We start from the raw sequence: 23,127 nt of genomic DNA, 5'->3' as shown, positions 1-23,127 counted from the left end.
AAATTGTACAATGGTTTGTATATCCCTAACGTGAATAATTTTAATTTGTATTTTTTTTTGTTTTAGCTGCAGGAGTTTTTTTTAATTTTTTTTTTTTTAATTAAACTAAGGTTCCCTTTATTTTAGCGGACAATTATTAAAAAAAAAAAAGTCTTTACTTGAATTGTATTTTGACAAAACAGTTAAATGTGCCCAGCAGTTAAATAAATACATGTCCTACATCGATGGGATTCAAACAGCAGTCTCTTCCGAGAGAGGAAGGTACACATCTATCAGCACTTTTTATGTGGTAGTAAAAAAAACGGCGTACTTAGTTGGAAGCAGTAAAGAGGAGGAACCAGATAATCTAATTATGCAAAGAAATTGATTGTGATTGGCTGCAGCTGTCTGGTACCCAGAAAGAGTCAGAAGAATGGAAAGGGGGATGTTGTGTGCAGCGAAATATTGTAGGATCTGTTGTTTGTACAGGAATATGGTACGTCAATGACTGGGCTTTGTGCCCCGCTACTACACCTAGTCATGAGAGCCACGTTTCGGATATAAGATGGACAGTGGAGTATGATTCACACAGGTGATATTGTTCCAGGTAATGTACTTTAACTATATTTTCGCATGATATTACGCGTGCATGTATTTTAATGATGATACTTAAAATCTGAATTGGAACAAATCGTCCGCTGTAGTGCAGTGTAGCGATGGCACCAGGTACAGTAATGCATCACTCAGCTGCGGCAAGCACAATATTCAGTTTTTGTGTGTTTATGTGGAAGTTGGATTTTATAATACAGTTATTCATAGTCTGTCAGCCAGTAAACTATATGATATTTATGAGTCAGACATCCTATTTTGTTTCTTTGTACTATGCGTTTGATACCTCTAATCCCGTTGCAGAAATGGCCCCTCTCGGTGTTTAAATGGTTCATACAAAAATGCAATGACTAGTCAGACTAGATAGAATACATATTATCAACAGCTCTGCCATGCGCAATTTATTTAAAGAAAGCAATTACGTTAAACGACGTTGAACGCTAATGGCCTTATATAGAGAGATTTATTTCTTCTTCTGATGAAGCCGTTTTCAATTGTCGAAGGAAAACTTTCAATAAATTGATACGCTAATGTAAACAGGTTTCAGTATAGCATTAGTATTGTGTGTGCAGGACAGGATAGTCTTTACAGATCTATTCATGTGCACACATCATGTATATCTATACACATAACTGTGCCATGAAATTGATTTAATGCATGTTAATGCTAGAACCATTATAGAATAATGAACAGGTGCCCTTCTTCAGTTCTGTATGTGAAACAGCAGTATAACGTAAACTAATACTAGGAACTAATGTAGTGTTTTTCTGCTGCGTTCAGCAAGTGCAGCGTTTGTCGACTGTACTGTCCACTGATGGAATAAATGGAGGCTGGAATCTCCCCCCACAGCACCACCCCCACCCTACCCTTACTACTATTCCCCAGCAGCACCCAATACAGAAGGGACTGCATTGTTAATCAACGCCTTTAATTGTGTTGCTGATAATTCAGTAAGACAGATAACCATTCTGAATAAGACAGCACTTACACAAATCTACAGTGAAGCCCTTTTGATGTCACATAGCAGGTGGCCAGTTGCTCTTTCAAATCAGGGTGGGATTGCAGTTAGTGTAGCTACTGGTTTTAGCTGGGGAATTGTTTTTTTTATATAATTTTGTTCAATAAGAAGGGATTATCATTCCCCTGAACTTTGAAGTACATCTCTCTCCCCTATATATATATATATATATTTGATTGTTTTTGTGCCTTTTAAATCCAATATGGAATCCTCCCATGCAGGCTTCTGTTGCTGTTTGATCTGTTTCTTGAAATTATGAAACAAAGAGTATTGAAGCTTCTATTTTTTTGGTTGAATAAAGAAGGAAACATGTTACAAAGCTTATTGAAAAAAACAATGACTTGAAATCTTCAGATATTTTAAAAAAAAAGAGTTACCTTCTGGTTGCCATTCTGATTATTGTGCTTCTAATAACACTGGAGGATGTAAGGATTAGACTGGTTCTATCACTCCAGTGAGCCAACTAAACAAATGTATCTAACTGGACCCTGCTTTACATTCTAGGTATGTTCTGGTGATAACTGTAATTGGGGTGGGGGGACTGTTAAGATGTTTGCTTTTAAAAGAATTAGGTATCTTAAATCTTAAATTACGAAGAAAAAAAAAGAAGTTTAGTTATGTGCCAAGACATGGGTAGCATATAGAAAGTAAAAGGAGATGCAGACTTTGGTCAGATACCTGCATTTTAGTGGGCTAATGTGAAACCAGATAGAGGTTGTAAACAGTTTTAGCTGTATATTATACAAATACTATTTGAAAATACATACAAACCTCTTTAAATGGCTACACTAACCTGCTCCTACCAGTGATTAAAAATAAATAAATAAATAAATAAATAAATAAACAGAAAGTCATTCTATTTTTTTCGGTTTATGTGAATGTCAGAGGCACCTCTAATAAACAGCCACACACATGTTCAGTCTCCTTTGGTGACCAGTTAGTTCAGGTTTTATTGTAATTGCTGGATTACAAGTATGCATAAATGTATTCCCTGCTGCTTTGCCCTTTTCTTGATATGGATATATCCCAAAGGTGTGCTATAAATACGATTAATGTGAAACTTGATATAACTGAGGAGGTTTTAGGAACAATGTACCTGTTGGAAATTGAATTCTTGCATTCTTAAGTGATAAATACTGGCAACCTCATGATAACAAAAAACAAAGCACATTCTAATCCAGACAGATAATTTCACTGGTGGCTTAATACACTGTACATGTATATTCCATGCATTCAGATCTTTTTTTTAATTTTTTTTATGGTACTTACAGTCCACAGTCCATCTGTTGAGCTAAACATTTTTTCCCATCATTTATCTGCAATAACAATAGTACAATATGTAAAATACTGATTTCTTTCTTTAAAATACTGTAGATCAACATAGTGTTTCTGAATTTGTTCCTTATATATTTGAATTGCTAAATATAATATACCATTAGCCAAAACACTACTGGTAGGATACTATGTTGGTTGTTCCACATAAGAGCCTAGTACACCAGATGTCCATGGCATGGTCACAAGCGACATATTTTCATCCACATGCTTGTTTAATTGTTCCTGGGTAACTAGTGTGTGTTTTGCAAAACAAACTACAGTCAAGTTTAAATGTGTAACAAATTGAATTTAAACTTTGTAAATGTTATTTTTAATCTCCTAGTTCTTCAGTATCTCTGTATTGTATAATTTGGTCTACAGCTTCTCTTTGTATGGCGTTATGTACAAAAAATCACTATGAGGCAACAATTTAAATGTGTTTGCGAGCTGAGGCAACATAGAATCTGGAAAATTGTGTTGTACTGCGTTGTATATTTTTGTAAGTTGCCTAGATGGACCAGCTTTAAACAAGGAGTCCATGATTTGTTAAAATCAGTTGTAAGTAAATATAGCATTGGTGATGTTTGTGGGATTTTTCTTTTTTTATTTGATTGTCATTTGTTTATGATTAATTGAGATGTACATTTCAGTGGGCTCTCTTGCTGGTTAAATAATAAATAATTGATTTGAACTGAATTATTCAGTGAACTAATGAAACTTCTAGGTGGAATTCAAACCATATGGCTGTCATTTACCTCAGCTCCCAGACACAGGACATGTTTGAACACCCCCATGCATTAACAATATGTATTAGAAAATGATTCAGTACCATCAGCAAATCAGCTTCCAGTTCTAGCGGGCTCTAATAGACGGTAGATGCCCGCTGGAATGTCTCAGCACCAACTGTCAATCAAATTTAAAATCAATCCGCGCAAGTGCTGGCTTTTTCTTTTTGACTTGCTGTATTTTTAAGCGTAGTTCACATCTAAACAAAGACACAATTTGTCCAAATTAATTTTATTATCCACCAAAGCCAGCCAATCAATACTTTGAATCGATGAAAGCAACCAATCCTGTACCTGCAACTGCCGAGAGCCAATCACAGCCTGTCAGCTCGACTGGCACACAGACACAGCATCTTTCAACAACAACAAAGCGAGACAGGGACAGTTCAGTAATACAGCTCCATTCATATACAGTATCCACCACTTACACCGTACAGGGTTATTTTGGGTATATTTCGGACAAATAGTGTTTGCCGTTTGCAATTCCCATTGATTTCAATAACAAAGGTATCGTTTACACTGTGTTAAACATGCCACTATTTCGGGCAAACTCAGCTGTTTGGATCTCTCGTTACGTGCCATTTCATAGATTTAAATAACAAACACACTGCTTATTACTGTAGTAATCTCTCTTACTAATCCACCAATCAGATGTTTTCACCTCGTTACCTTGCCAGTCACATAGATTTCAATACAAAAGGCAGCATTTTACTGTAGTAAAAGCTTGACAGATCGATCAATCAGCTGTTTGCACCTTGTTGCTATGGGAGGTGAAAGTAACAAAAATTAAATCATGAATGACAATTCATTAAATGTTAAATTTAAGCAAGTATCGAATATTGAATTTTAGCATCAAATAATAAATACTAGCATTAAATATAAAATTTATGTATCAAATGTTACATTTTAACATCAAATAATAAATTCAACATTGAATATTAAATGCAAGTATTAAATGTTAAATACAGTCAAATGTTAAAAACTAACATCAAACATTAAATATGAGTTTGATATATTCAATGTATAAAGGGCATTGAATGTATAGTGGTTACAGCTCTGGACTCTTGACCGGAGGGTCTTGGGTTCAATTCTAGGTGGGGGACACTGCTGCTGTAACCTTGACCTAGGTACTTTACCTAGATTGCTCTAGTAAAAACCCAACTGTATAAATGGGTAATTGTATGTAAAAATAATGTGTAAAAAAATAATGTAATTGTATGTAAAAATAATGTGATATCTTGTAACAACTGTAAGTCGCCCTGGATAAGGGTGTCTGCTAAGATACAAATAATAATAATAATAATAATAATAATAATAATAATAATAATAATAATAATAATAATAATAATAATGTGTCTTTTATCCATTTGGTGTGCACTTTGTCATTCGATGTGGTTTTTAGCCATTCGATGCACGCACTTGCAAACTGTCAATCAATCCCATCCACCCAGCCCATTCCCACCACATCGGGGATATCGGTGTTCCTCCTTGTTACCTGTTAACCTGTTTAGCCAATGAGAGGCTTCGATTTTCAAACTGAAATACGGTTAGAGTGACCAGATAGCAAGAGTGAAAAATCGGGAAACTCAGTTGGTGAAGGGAGGAAAGAAACCTTGTGAACTACTGCACAACGCAAGCGACGCAAACTACGTATCTTTCTTTTGTAGATAGGCTTTTTTTATTCCTTTGCCTTCCTGCGTGCATTGCACTTAGGCAAAAACACAAACTTAGAGAAATATAATAAAAAAAAAACACTCCAAAGCGGGTAAGGCTGGTTTATACTTCTGACTGTGACCAAATTTTTGGTCTCAGTCAGTGGTCTCTGATAGTCGGAATGACATCATCTGCACTGCTGCGAGCTGCGTCTTTTTTGAAAAGTCGTACTGCCTTTTCTTGTGTGTCGGTGACCGCAAAACACACAAGATCAGATGATGTTGAAAAAAATCCAACATTTGTCGCATGGTTGCAAGCCAGTGAAGTGCGATAGAGCAAGTTTTTGAGGAACCCAATAAACACGAACAACAGAACAGGATTTTAAACTTGCCTCTAAACTGAATTAAATTAAAGTGTAACTTTCTTGTTTCCTGTTCAGATAACAACGATGTTTTAATCAGTCTTATCAGTGCGTCTGTACTGGCTTTTCTGTGACCTGCTGTACTGTACGTAGCAGGTGGGACAAAGTCAGTGCTGAATTGTTTTGATTTGTTTTGATTAGACGTAAAATACCAAAATGGATGACAAAGCAAAACAAGCAAAGTATATTTCGGCTGAGGGTCTTATCAAGACATTTCCCAAATAACCTGTACATGCAGATGGAGGTAATTGTTTTGCACTTCTTGTAATGTGACTTAAAGACAATACGATCGATCGCTATAACTTCAGAATCACACATTAAACAAAAGGCTACTACAATTTTAGACCAGAATAGGCACATTTCCTTTGTTTTGACTCGGTACTGATAAAATAAATTCCTGGATGGGACAAATAACATGACCACAAACGTGCTGCATATATGGACTTTATTAAAGAATTTCAGATACCTTTGGGTAACCGAGTTTTGGGACTGTTTCTAATTGAGGTCCACATCTGTATAACTTGGCAAAGCTTTGCTTTGCCTTACACTTCCAACCAATTCAGTGAATGCAGACGTGCAGTCTCAATGTATGGGCAAATCCACACCAGAAAGAGAATGTTGGCAGCAACTGTTGGGAGATGTTCCATGCTTGCCTTTTAACAAATGACAGCACTCTGTTTTAGTAAGGAAGCAAGTACCACTATTTTTAGGGTTTTATAGTGCTCTGAAATATTGTCTACTTAGGTTTATTTAATGTTTAAACATCTAATGTTAAGTCATCTAATTTCTGAGGGGGTACTGAATTGGTTACAACACCTGTTAACTCACGATGTAACTCAGAAATGACTTCATATAAAACTTCCACCAATGAGCCGTTCGCATAAATTTCGCTTGCCTCTGAATTAATCAAAATACTTTGAAGCCACTCTAAAATGTACAAAATGGTATCATCACTGATATTAGTTTCTAGCATATTTCTCGCTAGATTAATTTTTTGTCGAGCGTAGTTCTGTAGCTGGGTCGCTACGTTGGGCCTAGCAGCTTCAGCCATGAGAACCTAATAAAATAAAATCCTTTGTAAAAAAAACGTAAGGCTTAAAAACGTTATTTAATATGCAACTTTTTACATGCAAAACAGGTAAAACAACAAGACTCTTTTTAATTTCTACAGACGGCACAAGACAACTACCGTATTTCAGTTTGAAAATCGAAGCCTCTCATTGGCTGAACAGGTTAACACGTAACAAGGAGGAACACCGATATCCCCGATGTGGTGGGAATGGGCGGGGCGGATGGGATTGATTGACAGTTTGCAAGTGCATGCATCGAATGGATAAAAGGCACCTTGAATGGATAAAGCGCACATCGAATGGATAAAGCTCATATTTAATGTTTGATGCTAGTTTTTAACATTCGACTGTTGCATTTAACATTCAATGGTAGTATTTAACATTCAATTCTTGCATTTAATATTCAATGTTGAATTTATTATTTGATGTTAAAATGTAACATTTGATGTTAAAATTTAACATTTGATACACAAATTTAATATATAATGCTAGTATTTATTATTTGATGCTAAAATTCAATATTTGATACCTGCTTAAATTTAACATTTAATGAATTTTCATTCATTATTTAATTTTTGTTACTTTCACCTCCCATACATTACTGAGCGATTACCCCTGTACTGTACCTTGGCTATTTAATCCCTGTACACAGTGTCGGGTTTACAGTTTGAAAAAACTGCACTGACTGCAACAGCAAGCATGGCTGGAAAGAGAAAAGTGATGCGCATCAGCACAGCAATTCAGTGTAAATAAAATGTCTCTTAGATGCTGTGCGCCTGCTAAAGCATGCTTGGAACTGTCAGTCAGCAAACAATGCAACGTTGTGTTTTTGAGAGTTGTAAAATGCAGAGAGAACAAATATGAAATAAACAACACAAGCAAGATATTGGGAATCTGATTTTACACAAGGTAGACCTGGAAATTCATCCAAATGAACCATTATTCTGCAGGTTCTTCAGGTGTTTCACAATTCACACAATACTTCATTTTTATAAAATCACATATTTCGGTAATCCTGATGATCATCTGCATCACCATTGTAGATATAGTATATCATACACAATCAAAGAAAGGCAATAGTGAACAAGTGTTTGTTCTGTCCCACTACGCTGCATGATGATGCACAGTGCTGTGCCAGGCCCATAGCAACAAGCTTGCACGTTCAGTCTTTTTTTTCTTTTTCAGTTTGCAATCCTACAAGCATGTACTCTCAGGCAGACAAATGTTTTGAATGTCTGCCAAGTTTCTTAAGCTTTAAAAGATTTTACAATTGAATATTCAAAGTGATGGATACTGCATTATTTTGTGATTTGCTGCATTCTAATCCTTTTTTTGGACTCACATGCATACTGTCGTACCACAGGCCTTTAACTTCTCAGAAAACACATGGTCAACCATGATGAGAATTAAGATCAAATGTAATAGGAGAATATTCTTGGCACAGCGTGTAATAGGTGTTTATTAATATTAATGTGGGGACTGTATTTAGACTACAGTACATAAGATACTTCACATGCTTCTGAGAGCATATCCAGTTATGATTTAAAAACAGATCATAAAGAGCACTGATTCCCTGATGGTCGAATGCTGACAAAATGTCAGCCTTAATAGCTAAGGTAACTTTCTAGTCTCGTAAGCCTATGTGTACACAGCTCTTTATAAATTAGTGTCGGCACCAAAAGGAATCGGATTGTCTGTTGAGTTTTTTGATTGAAACGGAAAGTGGATATAGCAGGTAGGAGGTGAATTTTTTGGGTGAAGTATGTCACACATCAAGAAGGAGATCTTTAAGTTACTGTAGATGTATAGAAATAAAAAATGATTACTTCAAAGAGACCAAAAAAAAAATATTTGTAATGAGAACTATAAAGTCGGTTCCAGGTTCCACACCTAGGATAAAAAAACATATTACATAAGTTAACAGGAAATATAACAGCTTGGGGTCCCCGAGTGGCTCACCTGGTAAAAGCACAGCCACGTGGTTTGAGTCCTACAGTGCAGGTTCGCGTCCTGGCTGTGCGAAGTCTTCGCTGAGGATTCCGAAGGGAGCGTCAGATTGGCTCTAACCCCTTGTGCCACAAGTCCCTAACCAATGGGAGCGCCAGAGCCAATCTGATGCTCCCATGGGTTAGGGAGGCAAAACTGTCAGGGACTGTTTCAAGCCCAGTGAGCTCAAAAGGGGACACCTGCAGGGCTGGCCTTTGTCCTCCAGAGGTTGGTAGTTAGCTGACATCTGCTTTCAAGTTCCTGGGTGTAAAAGACGAAACAGGCTCGTCGTGGGATCGAAGGACGCCCACCAGCGTTCCCTCTAAGCTTTTTAGATACTGAGAAACTTGCCGTTTTGACTGAGAAAGGGTAAATTATCAGTGAGAAACCTTCGGCCACACATTAACCTTTTTAATATATTATTTTTGTTGCATTATACAATTTTCAAACAAAATTCCAACACAAATATCAACAATTTTACAATTTGATTTACATTTAAACAAGACATTTATTGAGGCTCTGCCTCTGATTCAGAATAATCCTCTGATTATAAAAATATAGAATTTTTATGATGTGTATATTTAACTTTATGAAGCCTGTCTGTGATCTTATAAATGCAGCCCTGTCAGTAGACAACATGCTTAACTGGTGGCCTGCATATAATTGCTTTATAATACTGTATAAAATACTAGTGTCTGCACTGCCTTCAATTGTAACCATCTTTAGCCCTACTGATTTTCCATTTTTGGGAATAGCAAATTCCATTTTTCAAAAATGGCCAATTACCTTTTTTCTCCCCACTTTTTATCAACGTATTAAGAATTAAACAGGTTATTTGAACATAAATATAATGTTGACAGTTAAAATAAGTAAATTCATAAATATTACCACACTTCTTTATTTTTTCTTTGTATTAAAGTCAATAGTTTTGTTTAATAAGACTCTTGTTGCTGTAATATTAAGTAAAGCACCTGAAGACACTTTAGACCTGTCATAATGTTTATAGACATCATTTGGCTCATTGCTGGCATTAAAATAAGAAAGAAAACCTAAGACTTATATTACAACAGTGTTGTGAGAATCATATTTACAGTCTTCCACTGACAATGCAGTTCAGTCTACAAATGCTGGGGAAAATACCTGTTTATCATATTGCTGGCAATACAATAACAGTAAAAAATAGTTTAGTAACAGTCCAGCAATGTCATGTGAGAGTAATCCTATGTACAGTACTCCACAAATTAACTTTAGCGTTTTACTGGCATTACAGTAACCTGGATAAAATATGAAACACTAATAAAACGCATAATTAATCCTCCCCTTTGCTAATTCTGCCTTGTTATTTGCTAAATTTAACAAGAGGTGTATCTCCAGACAGAATGTCTTTATGAAACAAACTGTGTGTAGTGTAGTGACTTCATCTTTACACAATAAGGCAATCAACTTCGTTTAAGGAATGTATAGCTAGAAAAATAGCTTTGAGCTTGTTTCTTCATTGTCAGATAATATAATGTAATTAAGAAATGACTGTGGATTAATATTGCTAATTACAGCTTTATTAAAGGCAGGTAGCATGGAAGGAAATAAACTAAACAATAATTAAACACGCAATTAATTTGGCTTACCTACATACTTTGGGAAAGCCCTGCCTGAGCGCAGTACAGTACCTTATTTTTCAGCATATAAGAATGCAGTGCTTTGCCATTGCTGCCTTCTTATTTGCTTTCTTGTTCTCTATGTGTATACGACTGGCAGTATTATCTTTTAATGGTATTGACTCATACATGATCAATGGATGACAGCAAAATATAGATAATCTGATTTTTCTTTTTAGCTCTGTCTTTTACTGAGACATTGCATTTTTTTCTTTGTTGGTGCAGACGCCTTGTTGAGTTTCAGCAGAGACATGTGAGTTAAGTCACATGATGAATACTCAACTTGCGAAAATAAAATGCACATGGTATCTTCTTCAATTACTATGTTATACATTTAAATGTATTTTTGACTCAGTTAATATTTTGATTACACTTTTACCAGTTTCAAAATGCTTGAGATGATGATATTTCTGAAATGGTCGTTTTTTAAAAGGGAAATAAAACTGTGAGAGTATTGTGATTTTTATTTATGTTTACTGTAGTATTTATACTTCTAAATAATGCTGAAAGAGTGTGCTTCACTGATTAGTATTCAATTATACAGTGAGTTAAAAACTGCCAAGTTCATGAGCAGCCCTATCCATAGAGGCAGAATTGCCAGACATCTGGTTCGTCCACCCTGCAGAGCATGTGAGCGGAGCGGGACCATTTTGCTAGCAGCGTGGAGAGGAGTGGATAAAGTGCCTCAGCGGAGCGTTGGCGCGAAAATCCTCTGGCACCGCTTCGGCTCCAATGCCCGCTCCAAAGGATGTTTTGCAAAGGAAAAATATTTGACACGTACATATGTGATATAAGATATGATCCATAAACTATGCAGCTTTTGCAATGTCCGACAATATTGTGCAATCTATGAAATTTCCCTGTATAATTAAAGTTAACAAAATAATCAATATTATACAATTTGCACATTAACAGTTTTACTACAACAGCAAAAGCCATTGTGTGCTTGTATATGAAGCTTGTTAATTGCAAATTTCACAAAGCTTACAATTAAAAAAATCTTTAACCACATGGTATGTGCAAAAGGGTCAGTGTATGTTAGGATCCCAAGCTGAAATATGACCCCATAGGCTTGGGGTTACATTGCTTTTTCAGATAACTGAAATTGTGTCTTGTTTGGCTTGGGGTTGTCGTGCGAATGATTATTAGGAGGAGGAAGTTAAGTGCCTTGCTCAGGGAGACACAATGAGTCAGTGGCTGAGGTGGGATTTGAACCAGGGACCTTCTGGTTACAAGTCCTTTTCTTTAACCACTGGACCACACAGCCTCATGAAGGTGCAGAAGATTCACTTTACCCAAAGCGTTTTCATTACTTCATGTAAAAAATAATAATCCAGCAATGAAAAATAATAATAAGCCTGGCTACCAACGATGGTATTGGGGCAAAAACAACAAAAGGGTCTGGGTCCAAAAAGGTAAACAAAAGACACTCCGTTAGCCACAATCCTCTGCACGTAAACTGTGCTCTATTCCTCCGGGGATCGTGGTGCGTCCGCTGTGCAGTGTTGTGCTTGTGTGGTGAGGGGCGTGCTCTAGGGTAAACGCTGGCTGTCCGGCTACAGCCTCCTGTCCTCCTGCTCCTCTATGAAAACACAAACAAACACGTAATATAAAACAGAAAACAAACACCAGCTCCGGCCGGTCGGTCTACGTTCTCAGCACAAGGGGAGGTACTGATGTAGCTGCTTCCCCTTTATACCCAGAAAACTCCTCCCTGCAATCAACGCGTCGCCATGGTTTCTCCAATAGAGGGCTGCCCCGCAGCTGACTGCAATGGAGTCGTCCTGAGTACTTGCAACTACGCGCCCCTCCTAATATGGTTACCTTCCAGCTTCCACATACCATTAAGACGGCACATCTAGGAGGCAGCATACCCTCACCTTTACACAGCGCCCTTTCTGGTTGGGAGGGAGATTTACAGCATTGACCCTTTCTCTCTCTATCACACCCCGTTATTGCTGTAATAAATATTTTGCAGACCTTACTTTCTAAGCGTGAACATCTCAATTATAGTTATCAAATGTATTTTTGAGAGAAGTTAATGTTTTAATAATCAGTTTTGCTAAAAACATAATAGTACTCACTGGAACCGGATCCCTGATATTTGTATCCGGTTGTCAGTACCAAAGTAGGAACCGGGTACCCGATTTTAAAGGAACGGATTCGCACATCTCTACATTTTGGAAGTGATTTACACTAGCAGTGGATGGGAGCGTGGCTGCAGAATTAGAAGCACCGGAGCGGAGTGGACTGGGGAAATAAAAGCTTTGGAGCGAGCGGTTTCAAAGAGGAAGAGAGCGAGGAGTGCCGTTTATAGCGCTCCACTCCGCTCACATGCCACCCTGTAGATTCGCTTGCGGCCGAGCGAGCTCTGCACTAATGTGACATGCATTTTTACAGAGGGAATCAGAGAATCAGCGGCAAGACAGCCGCAAATATGCTTATGTTAATGCTTTGAAATAATGCTCTCAAAGTGATAGGTTTACCTCAAGATGTTGGAGTCTCAGTTAAGGTTAATATTTATGGTAATAACTTGCGAAAGTTAGTAAACTGAGTGTGCAGGTTATTGCCAGTTATTGCAAAAATTGTGCGCATTTTAGACTTACAGGGAATGCTGACGCCCACTGAACCTGGTTCTCCTGAGCTGTGTGGGGAATTGCTACAGCGGGGGGATAAATGATTGGGCATTCCAAATTAGGGCAAAAATAAGGGATATAATAATTGGGCACACTAAATAAAAAAAATAAATAATAATAATAAAAAAAAGAAAGTAACAGTTTGGGAGTGGTTCGCCTGGTAAAAGCACAGCTGTGTGGTGTGTAGGGTGAGTTATACAGTCAGGGGAGGGTAGGTGTGCATCCTGGCTGTGTGAAGTCATCAGTGTTCGATTGGGAATTCCAGAGAGTGTCTCCCTTCACGATACAGCACGTGTAATTCAGGGGTCACAAATGGATATTAGATAAAGGGGCATTCAGAACAGAAAATAGGAGGCACTTTTTTATACAGAGAATTGTGAGGGTATGGAACCAACTCCCCAGTAATGTTGTTGAAGCTGACACCCTGGGATCCTTCAAGAAGCTGCTTGATGAGATTCTGGGATCAATAAGCTACTAACAACCAAGCAAGCAAGATGGGCCGAATGGCCTCCTCTCGTTTGTAAACTTTCTTATGTTCTTATGTTCTTATTAAACTGTACCTATTAAACAAAAACTGTACGTATTAAACGGTATATATGTTATAAGCGAGTCTGTTTTAACCAGAGTAATTCACCATTAAAGCCCATGTTGTTGGCAGGGACATGCCTCCTCAATACGTTGTAAATGGAACTCCATTCTAACAGGATCCGTTACAAGTGGAGTGCACCTGTAATACAAGTACAGTTGTGGTGTTATGTGTTTTCGAGTAGGCAACAAGGTCAGTAAAGCTGAAGAAAAAGAAGATAATAATGCATTATTTTTTTCCCATGTGTCCTGCAGTTAAAACCTATAACGTTCCCATAGTAAAAGCAAAGTTTAATGAAGCATAGAGAAACTACGGAAAACCATAAGTAAACACTGTAAAGCCCAGAGAGGTAGGTAATGGATAATAAAAAACATGGCGAACCAAAGTAAACTATGGTAAACGCCATTACCATGGGGAAGACTGCAAAATGACTGTGCAAATACTTATTTTGTGTCATAAATACAAAGTACACCTCCACAGTAATATGTGTTTTTCAGTCATCCACGTGCATTAAGGACTTTCTGTTCCTACAGTTGGGATTTTCTATATGTGTACTGCTTGTAAAGCTTTGTTTACCTAGAAGTATTGTACTTCACTTGTTGCAAAGAAGTAAGTTCACATAGCAATGCGCTGGACACAAGGCTTGAAACAGTAGCACGTGTAATTCAGATGAAAAGTTAATGGTTTGAAGTAATTTAAAGACCGTATGCCACAATAACATCCAAATGGTATTTTTATGAAGATCAGTGTCTTCACCATCTGTCATGGTTAATGAATAGGTGTTGCATGACCCATGAATGCAATTAATCAATTCTGGTATGTTATCCAGTATAAACCCTGCTGCAGAAAAACTGCCCCTAAACCACCATGGCAGCACACAGAACAGCAGAAATGACAAGTTATTTACTTAATTATTAGGTCAGCCCATACATTGACACAGCCAGTTTCAGCCAGCTCATTGTGGTATTTTATCAAATCTTAAAATTCAGCATGACAGGTACTTCACTCATTTACAAGTGACTCACTCCAAATGCATTTACGTTTACAAAGTATCAGTGTAATCCCCTTTGGTTTGTATCCAATTTAAAACAAACAGGGTTAACCTTGTCCTGTTTGTGCAGGATGGTAAATATGACATAACAATGTTGTTTTCAAAGGTGGTAGGTGGTGGTGTTGTTACAGACACGTTGGACTTTTAGACAGACATGTTTATGTTTGCATGTTTTGAGTACAAACAAAATGTTTTGAGAACCAACAAAATGTTTCTGATGCAACAGATTGGATTGAAGTCGTCGATGTTGTGAATTCAGAAGACTGGTAGACCTGGAAGACCTGATGCAACAAAACAATCGCAAAGATATTGCAGGGATATATACAACAAAGCAGAAAGTTAGGGAAAGTAATGCATTGTGTTTTAAACTCTACAGCCTGTTCAGTAACACTTCTTTGTTTCCATTGTTCTCTGAACTTAGTTTAGAGTCCATACTGGGATTGAAATATCCTACCATCAGCTCTGCTGATATTAGGAGTGTGGAGTAGTGGTTAGGGCTCTGGACTCTTGACCGGAGGGTCGTGGGTTCAATCCCCGATGGGGTACACTGCTGCTGTACCCTTGAGCAAGATTGGATTGCTCCAGTAAAAACCCAACTGCATAAATGGGTAATTGTATGTAAGAAAGAATGTGATATCTGTATAATGTGATATCTTGTAACAATTGTAAGTCGCCTTGGATAAGGGCGTCTGCTAAGAAATAAATAATATTATAATAAGGGTCAAGTTCTTTTAAATATGCAAGTTTACTGGGTCATGTCTCCACATCTCAGACACTAATATAGCATTGTCACTATATTTATCCTTTTTTTTAATTAGGCACACATTTGTCTTGGTAAATTACCAGGAAGATCTGGGAACATTGTCTTGTTTTCATGCATAGCCACAACAGTAATTATGTGTATAAATCAACTACAATTATCAATGCGATTTTGTTATATACCACAATAGATGCTTTTTTAAAAAAGGTGATTTGGGAGCAGTTTTTCTGCTGCAGCGTTTTTACTGGACAACATACCAGAATTGATTAATTGCATTCATGGGTCATGCAACAACTATTCATTAACCATGACAGATGGTGAAGACACTGATCTTCATAAAAATACCATTTGGATGTTATTGTGGCATACGGTCATTAAATTCCATCAAACCATTAACTTTGTATCTGAATTACATGTGCAACTGTTTCAAGCCTTCTGTCCAGCACATTACTGACCTTGTTACCTACTCAAAAACACATAAAACCACAACTGAGTTCCGTTTACAACATATTGAGGAGGCATGTCCCTGTCAAACAACATGGGTTTTGGTCTTACAGATGGTTTAGGTTTGTTTCTTCAGTCATGTCCAAGATGACTTTGCCCTGTTAAATCTGTAAAAAATTTTGGGCTACCTATGATATTCATTGTTCTGTTAAGGTACAGTATAAGTAGGGCTTCTAATTTTCGGTTTTAACAGATAAAAAATGCTAAAACACTACCAATACAAATAAAATTAAATCGGTGTATATCCAATAAACACTGGAAATGGTTACTCAATTCACGTTGACTTGAACCCCTTTCCCATAAAAAATAAATTAAAATAACCTCTACAAAAAAAATAAAAATAATGACCCTCTGTAACAGGGGCGATCTGTGCTGACTGTCTGGCGCATGCATGGTTCTGCAGGAAGAGGGCAGCAGCCTCGTAAGATCCACCTGTCAATCACTGCAATGACATGGAGAGGTTGGGTGAAGGTGTGTTGGCTTTCCTTCTCTCTGAGTGGTTGAGAGGCAGGCCTTGAGGGGTTGCTCGGCCCATAAGAACTGCACTTGGTTATGCATTTGGGTGGCCGTGACCTGGATTACCCAGTTATGCTGGCTGAGGACGCCAGTGTAAACAAAGACCAGGCAGGAATGCCAGTGGTTGGAACAAAACAGGCAAGCACGGCTGAGGAAGACAGCCAGTCTTAAATAACACAAAGAATAATTAAAATAAATTGTTACGTACCCAAGGGGACATGTGTAGGTAGACGGCGAACTCCAGCCACCCCAGTGTATAGAGAATAGCTGAGCGTAGGGCGGAGACCCGAGCTGACCGGCTTAGCGGCAGTGGGGGCACTGTGTAAGCAGCACTGTTATTTTGTAGTTTTATTACTGTGTTTTATTTTCCCTTTTTATTTCACCTTTCATTGTTATTTCAGAGAACCAGCGTGTGCTGACAGATACAAGTGCAACCCTTGTTTACCATTGTTGGTATAGAGGGAGTTGCAGCACCAGCGCCATCTGGCGGCAAATAATAAAAAGAAAAAAACAACATAAGCGGTGTTGCAAATAAAACATTCTGTCTCCCGTGTGTGTCAGTGAATTGCTCACCACCCTCCCACACCCTCCTTCCTGAATTATATCTCACATTGATTCGTTCTGAATACTTTAAACCCACCCCAACTACTGAGTGGCAGTAAATTCCTACATTTATATTGGAGGATTGTAATACGCTACAAGATTATAATTAGAAACAGAGCATTGTTCTTGCTCTGAAGATTTAAAACTGTATTACATTAGTTCAATAGGGAATATTTACATGCTTATGAAATTTAAAACAGAAACACAAAACCCCCAGAAGAATATGCCTGTGACTATAAGGATTTAATTGTGGAAGTACTGTCGAGTTACTATACATATTGTGACAGAAAAAAACGCACACGAATTTTGTAAAGTAACCAAAAAACAATAATTTCATACAGTATATAAAAAGCAAAAGCCCCCCCCCCCCCCCCCCAAAAAAAAAACCATTTACATAAAACTCGAAAATAGCTGAAAATAAGCACCAGAAAATTTAATTACTAAAAACAGAAAATCAGAAGCCCAAGTATAATATGCCCAAATACAGTTTAGCATAGTAAGTAAATAAGTTATATTTTGGAGTTATTGAATGAATGAATCCATTCAGTAAATGTTACAAATATGTATCCTTATGCTGGGCAGTAGCCTTCACTAAAGGTTCAAAATCACAGGACAAACACTCACCATAACTCCTCCCATATACCATCCCCAAACAAATTATTTCTCCCATTTTTATACATGTGGCCATTCCACAATTAGCACTCAATTACCTGTGATTGTTGGCAGGGACAGATTTAACCCCATCCCTGCCAACCTTAAGCCCTGTTCACACTGGCACTCCTACCAAGGTCCTGACCTGAGTTCTGGCTACCCAGGTCACAATCCCGCATAGTGTGAAACCACGTACCTGGATTGTACCCAAGTTAACCCTGGTCGCAGCGACCCACCTCAAGATGTGGGATGACACACTTTGACCGGGGTTGAGCGAGACAAAATGCATGTTGGCCGTTCTTAAGCTGACGAAATAACAAACAGCCACGCCTGTGTGAAGGTTTCACTTCCGCAAGGAACATTTCTGTTTTTTTTTTTCTGTTAAGCCATATTTTGGTTGATTGAGACAGCATGAGCCAGATTGCAGCAGGGATGTTGTTCTAATAAACATGTGGGCCAACAATTCAATCCAGAGAAGCTTGGAGGAAGCGTCCGAAACAAGCTTCTTCCAAGGCATTGATACGTGCATTGTGCATTTGCGTCTGTCACCCAGGTCAACCCTGCTGTATGAAAAGCTGTGTGAAATATTTTGAAAAGTGTTGAATTTAAATCAAGGGAAGTAATGTTAAAACTTTACAATGCATTAGTAAGACCTCATTTAGAATATTGTGTTCAGTTCTGGTCACCTCATTACAAAAAGGATATTGCTGCTCTAGAAAGAGTGCAAAGAAGAGCGACCAGAATTATCCCGGGTTTAAAAGGCATGTTGTATGCATACAGGCTAAAATAACTGAATCTATTCAGTCTTGAACAAAGAAGACTACGCGGTGATCTGATTCAAGCATTCAAAATTCTAAAAGGTATTGACAATGTCGACCCAGGGGACTTTTTCGACCTGAAAAAAGAAACAAGGACCAGGGGTCACAAATGGAGATTAGATAAAGGGGCATTCAGAACAGAAAATAGGAGGCACTTTTTTACACAGAGAATTGTGAGGCTCTGGAACCAACTCCCCAGTAATGTTGTTGAAGCTGAAACCCTGGGATCCTTCAAGAAGCTGCTTGATGAGATTCTGGGATCAATAAGCTACTAACAACCAAACGAGCAAGATGGACCGTATGGCCTCCTCTCGTTTGTAAACTATCTTATGTTCTTATGTGCTTGTGAAATCGCGTAGCTGACCCGCATGACACTGGGTCCTGACCCAGGTAGAGCATGCCAGTGTGAAAGGGGCTTTACATTCCCTCACAGATTATTTACATCTGCAGGGCTTTCACCCTGCCACAGTTCCCTTAAAAATAACGTCTCTGAGCTACCTGTATGTATATCTGTGTATTGTAATATTAAGATATTTAATTTGTAGTAGTTAAAATGCAATGTAGTTTTTTTTATTTATTTATGTTTCAATTATAGATGGCAATTACTGAAACAAAATAAGCACTGAAACCCAATAACATTATTTGTACTGCTTGACAATATAATGTTAATTTACAGCTAAAAAAAATGATTATGTGCAGAAAAATATAAATAGGGTTTCCGTTTTTCTCAAAGGATTGTGAATAATTATACATAAGACAGCCATGGAAAGATTAGTGCTTTGCATTTTCTCCTGAGATTCTGTGCATTTGAAACCAGATTTGTAACCTCTCTCAATGTATGTGCTCTACTTAAGGAACTGTAATGGAAAAATTGTGTTATTTTCTGCTCCCTTCAATAAACTAGCTTTGGTATGTTTATAAAAGTTTATAAGTATAGCTTTGGTATGTTTATGCTGGGACAGAAATCCAAATATCAGAATGAAGATTTATTTGCATCTACTCAAAGGCAAAAAAGCATGTCTTTGTCTTCCAGAAACTACACAATCAATAGAAATGAGAAATATGGATCACAATGTGTTTTGCCTTGCACCGATTTGCCATGGTTCCAGAATTTGCACAACAGTTTTGAAATTACAGTAGCAAGAGCAGGGCGGTAGCCAGCCATGAAAGATACTCAACATAAGTAAACAGACACAATTTAAGCATACACTGCATGTCGAGCTGCACACTGCTTGACTCAACATGAAACAACCGTTTATACGCAAAGTTTCAATTGTGTATTGGCCTATTCGTCACGGAGCCCAATGTTTGAAGGCCCACCGCAGAAGGCCCTACATGTAAGGCTTATTTGTGTAAAGTAAGTTACATTGTCTATTGGGGGCAAGCCCCCAAACCCCTACCTAAAATGACTTAATAATATTCACAACCTTGTCATGTAAACTATTGTTAGAATTGTTAAAATATGCATAAACTGGGTCAGCTAAACTGCAGTTTACAAACTGCTTCAACCAGTGATTTAGAATTGGAAAATTAAGCTGGGTTTACTAAACTGCAGACTACCAAGGGAATTTATTATTCCTTATTATTAGGCTGATATGTACTTCTTTCTAAAAATGTCGCTAATAAGCCTTAGACGTTTAGAAGCCATTTACACACGTTTAACTAACAGCTACGGTGGTATGAACTAAGCTGCATGGTATCGCTGTAGTCTGCAATGACAGTGAAAAGATTTTGAAGAGCACAGAGGCTACAGATATCAGCGGGACTTGGGATTAATGTATGCACACAACGAGGGATGACATGCATTTTATTTTACGGCAAAGCAACGTGTAAGAGAACCTAAATAAATAATTATTGTATGATTTTAACCGAGGCCCTGGCCTCATAGCTGGCTACAGACTTGAAGAGGTAAAATAGCTCTGTCTGTATGAGATTAAAGAAACGAGATCAACACAGACACTAGTTGCTAAATAGTGATCTCTACATACACGTGAAGTTGACGGTTCGTCTTCAGATGTGGGAAGCGAGTTAACTGGAGTCTGTTTTTGTCTGCCTGGCATATGATATAGATCAGGCACACCAGTACTGGCCCCAAAGAAAGGTTTTGTATAGTGATCAACATTTTGTTTTTCTTTTATGTTGCAATCCTGTTTGGTATGTGGATTGTAATAAAATTAAAACAAAACAGTAAGTACCGTGTTCCTCCGTATTCCTCCGATTTTAAGACGCACTTTAAAAAAAATTGCCAATTATTTTTTATTATTTTCTCCCAATTTGGAATGGCCTATTATTTATTATTACGGTCGGCTCACCGCTACCACCCCTGCGCTGACTCGGGAGGGCGAAGATGAACACACGCTGTCCTCCGAAGCATGTGCCGTCAAGCCGACCCCTTTTTTTCACACTGCAGACTCACCATGCAGCCACCCAAGAGCTACAGCGTCGGAGGACAACGCAGCTCTTGGGCAGCTACAGGCAAGCCCGCAGGCGCCCGGCCAGACTACAGAGGTCACTAGTGCGCGGTGAGCCGAGGACACCTTGACCGACCTAACCCTCCCTCCCCCTGGGCGACGCTCGGCCAATTGTGCGCCGCCCCTTGGGAGCTCCCGTCCTCGATCGGCAAAGGAATAGCCTGGATTCGAACTCGCGACTTGCAGGCTATAGAGCGCATCCTGCACTCACGTGGAGCGCCTTTACTGGATGCGCCACTCGGGAGCCCCCCATAAGACGCACTTTTTAAACAATTTTTTTCTTCTCAAAAATGGCTTGCGCCTTAAATTTGCGTATAGTGATGCATGTATTAAAATCGCCAACAAAAGACGTGACTACCCAAGTACACACACAGCAACGTGACTGACTGCTGAGAAAAGACGAACAAAACGTAACTGCCTGATCCTGAATCATCCATGACTTACCAGCAACAATTTTCAAAGAAGCGTCATTAGGCTGTGTTCTAACAAGCAGTACCAGCTTGGACAGATTGGAAATGCTGATCATTATTTTTCGACATGCCAAGCAATACCATGGTTCACAAATTGGGAGAAAAAAAGAGGTGTGAGTAATCACGACTGGAAATGAGAAGCAGCACATAACTGTAATGCTCTGTATGACAGCAGATGACCGTAAAATGCCTCCATATGCGTAATTGAGGTTTACTTATACAATATTGTTTTAACCATATCTGTCCCACACTTTTCTTAAAATAATTATTCTTAATGGTAGGTATTTCTTAAGGTGTTCTTCAATGGAGAAAAAAAAAAAAACAGAATTGGTTCAACCTGTGGTAACATGTAATCTGGTGGAAATGGCGATATTATAAATATAGTTCAATAAAGATGACATGCTCTTCTTAACTTATCAAGGCTTTTACTTCTGACACAGCTGAAAATCAAACTCCAATTTAGAAATGATTGTTATAATATATTGTTATCATGAGCACACAGTCAAACCTCTGACTCTTAATCTGAATTGCGTTGACATTAACTATCAGGCAACTGACCATTGTGTACTGCTCTTTAAACCAGCTACTGTATAGTAAAAAAAAAAAATATATGAATTTGTCATCTCTGTCTCATGGATTACATCCACATCACATGATATTAGCTGGGCCCTTGTTTGCAGAGTTCATTCATTTGGTAACATCTGTTTTTTGGATAGCAGGTGACACACACTGATTGGCTTGACAGTGATAACAGAGGTTGTCTGTTGATCCTCAGTCCTCCTGATTGGTAAGTGGGATGCATTTGGCGTTTTAACAAACAAATACCTATATCTATAACTAGTCACATGTATCACATGCATGTTATTCTCCTCTGTTTGCATTGTTAAAAAGCTATTTTTACATATGTTTTGTTACTGATGAATATGCTGTTGGCACAGTATGGGTGTTATTTTCTTTACTGTGTAAATGTGAAGAAAGCTAAGAACTAACTTCCTAAACACCTACAAACATTTTGAAAGCTACAGTACAATATCATGTTGAATCAGTGGAATAGCTCAGTCATGTATATTACACTTAAACGTAAAACAGTGACCTAGAGCAGACTGTAGTGCATTCAATTCCTCTGTTGACTGTCCAGATCAGCTACCTCATTTCAAAACAATATTTGCTGCAGTGGCTTATTCAAGTACTGTACATACCAGTAACAAAAAACATGTATTCATAGACCACTTTAAAAAATATTAGAAGGTAATATCCCTAGTCTGAAGGGTGCACAATGTTTTGCCACTACACATTACTTACAGTATTAATCCCACCCTCTTTTAAATATTTATCAATTTAGTAGTAATCCAAATGACAACTTTTGATGACCAAAAATTGTTATTCAATGATGGCTTTTGAAGCATTTAAATAGAACTGCTGGCAGGTGTTTAATACACCTGGGCTTTTCCCAAGGAATACATGTGTTTGATCCTGCACTTCAGTAAAGAAGTTCAATAATATATTTAGTGAAATCTAATTTCAGTTTGAAAAATCGGAAGGGTGTGTTGGTGGCGACTGAATTCCTCAAA

At 37.9% G+C, this 23,127-nt stretch overlaps 1 protein-coding gene across 4 annotated transcripts in view; it reads left to right on the top strand.

The window, feature by feature from the left end:
• Positions 1–229: 229 nt before the first annotated feature.
• The window catches only part of LOC117400404 (E3 ubiquitin-protein ligase HECW1-like), a 201,712-nt gene continuing 178,814 nt past the window's right edge, over positions 230–23,127 (top strand). For 2 of the 4 annotated variants that reach the window (XM_034000312.3, XM_034000308.3), the window contains exons 1-2: positions 230–586; positions 22,276–22,343. The gene's annotated coding sequence lies outside the window, so the exon portion shown is untranslated. The remainder of the gene's footprint in view (positions 587–22,275; positions 22,344–23,127) is intronic. The other 2 variants (XM_034000313.3, XM_034000309.3) reach the window with 1 other exon arrangement.

The sequence above is a fragment of the Acipenser ruthenus genome, chromosome 4 (assembly GCF_902713425.1).
Source record: "Acipenser ruthenus chromosome 4, fAciRut3.2 maternal haplotype, whole genome shotgun sequence".
Taxonomy (NCBI): Eukaryota; Metazoa; Chordata; class Actinopteri; order Acipenseriformes; family Acipenseridae; genus Acipenser; species Acipenser ruthenus.
Note: the sequence above shows the minus strand (reverse complement) of the source record. Positions and strands in the feature narration are given on the sequence as shown.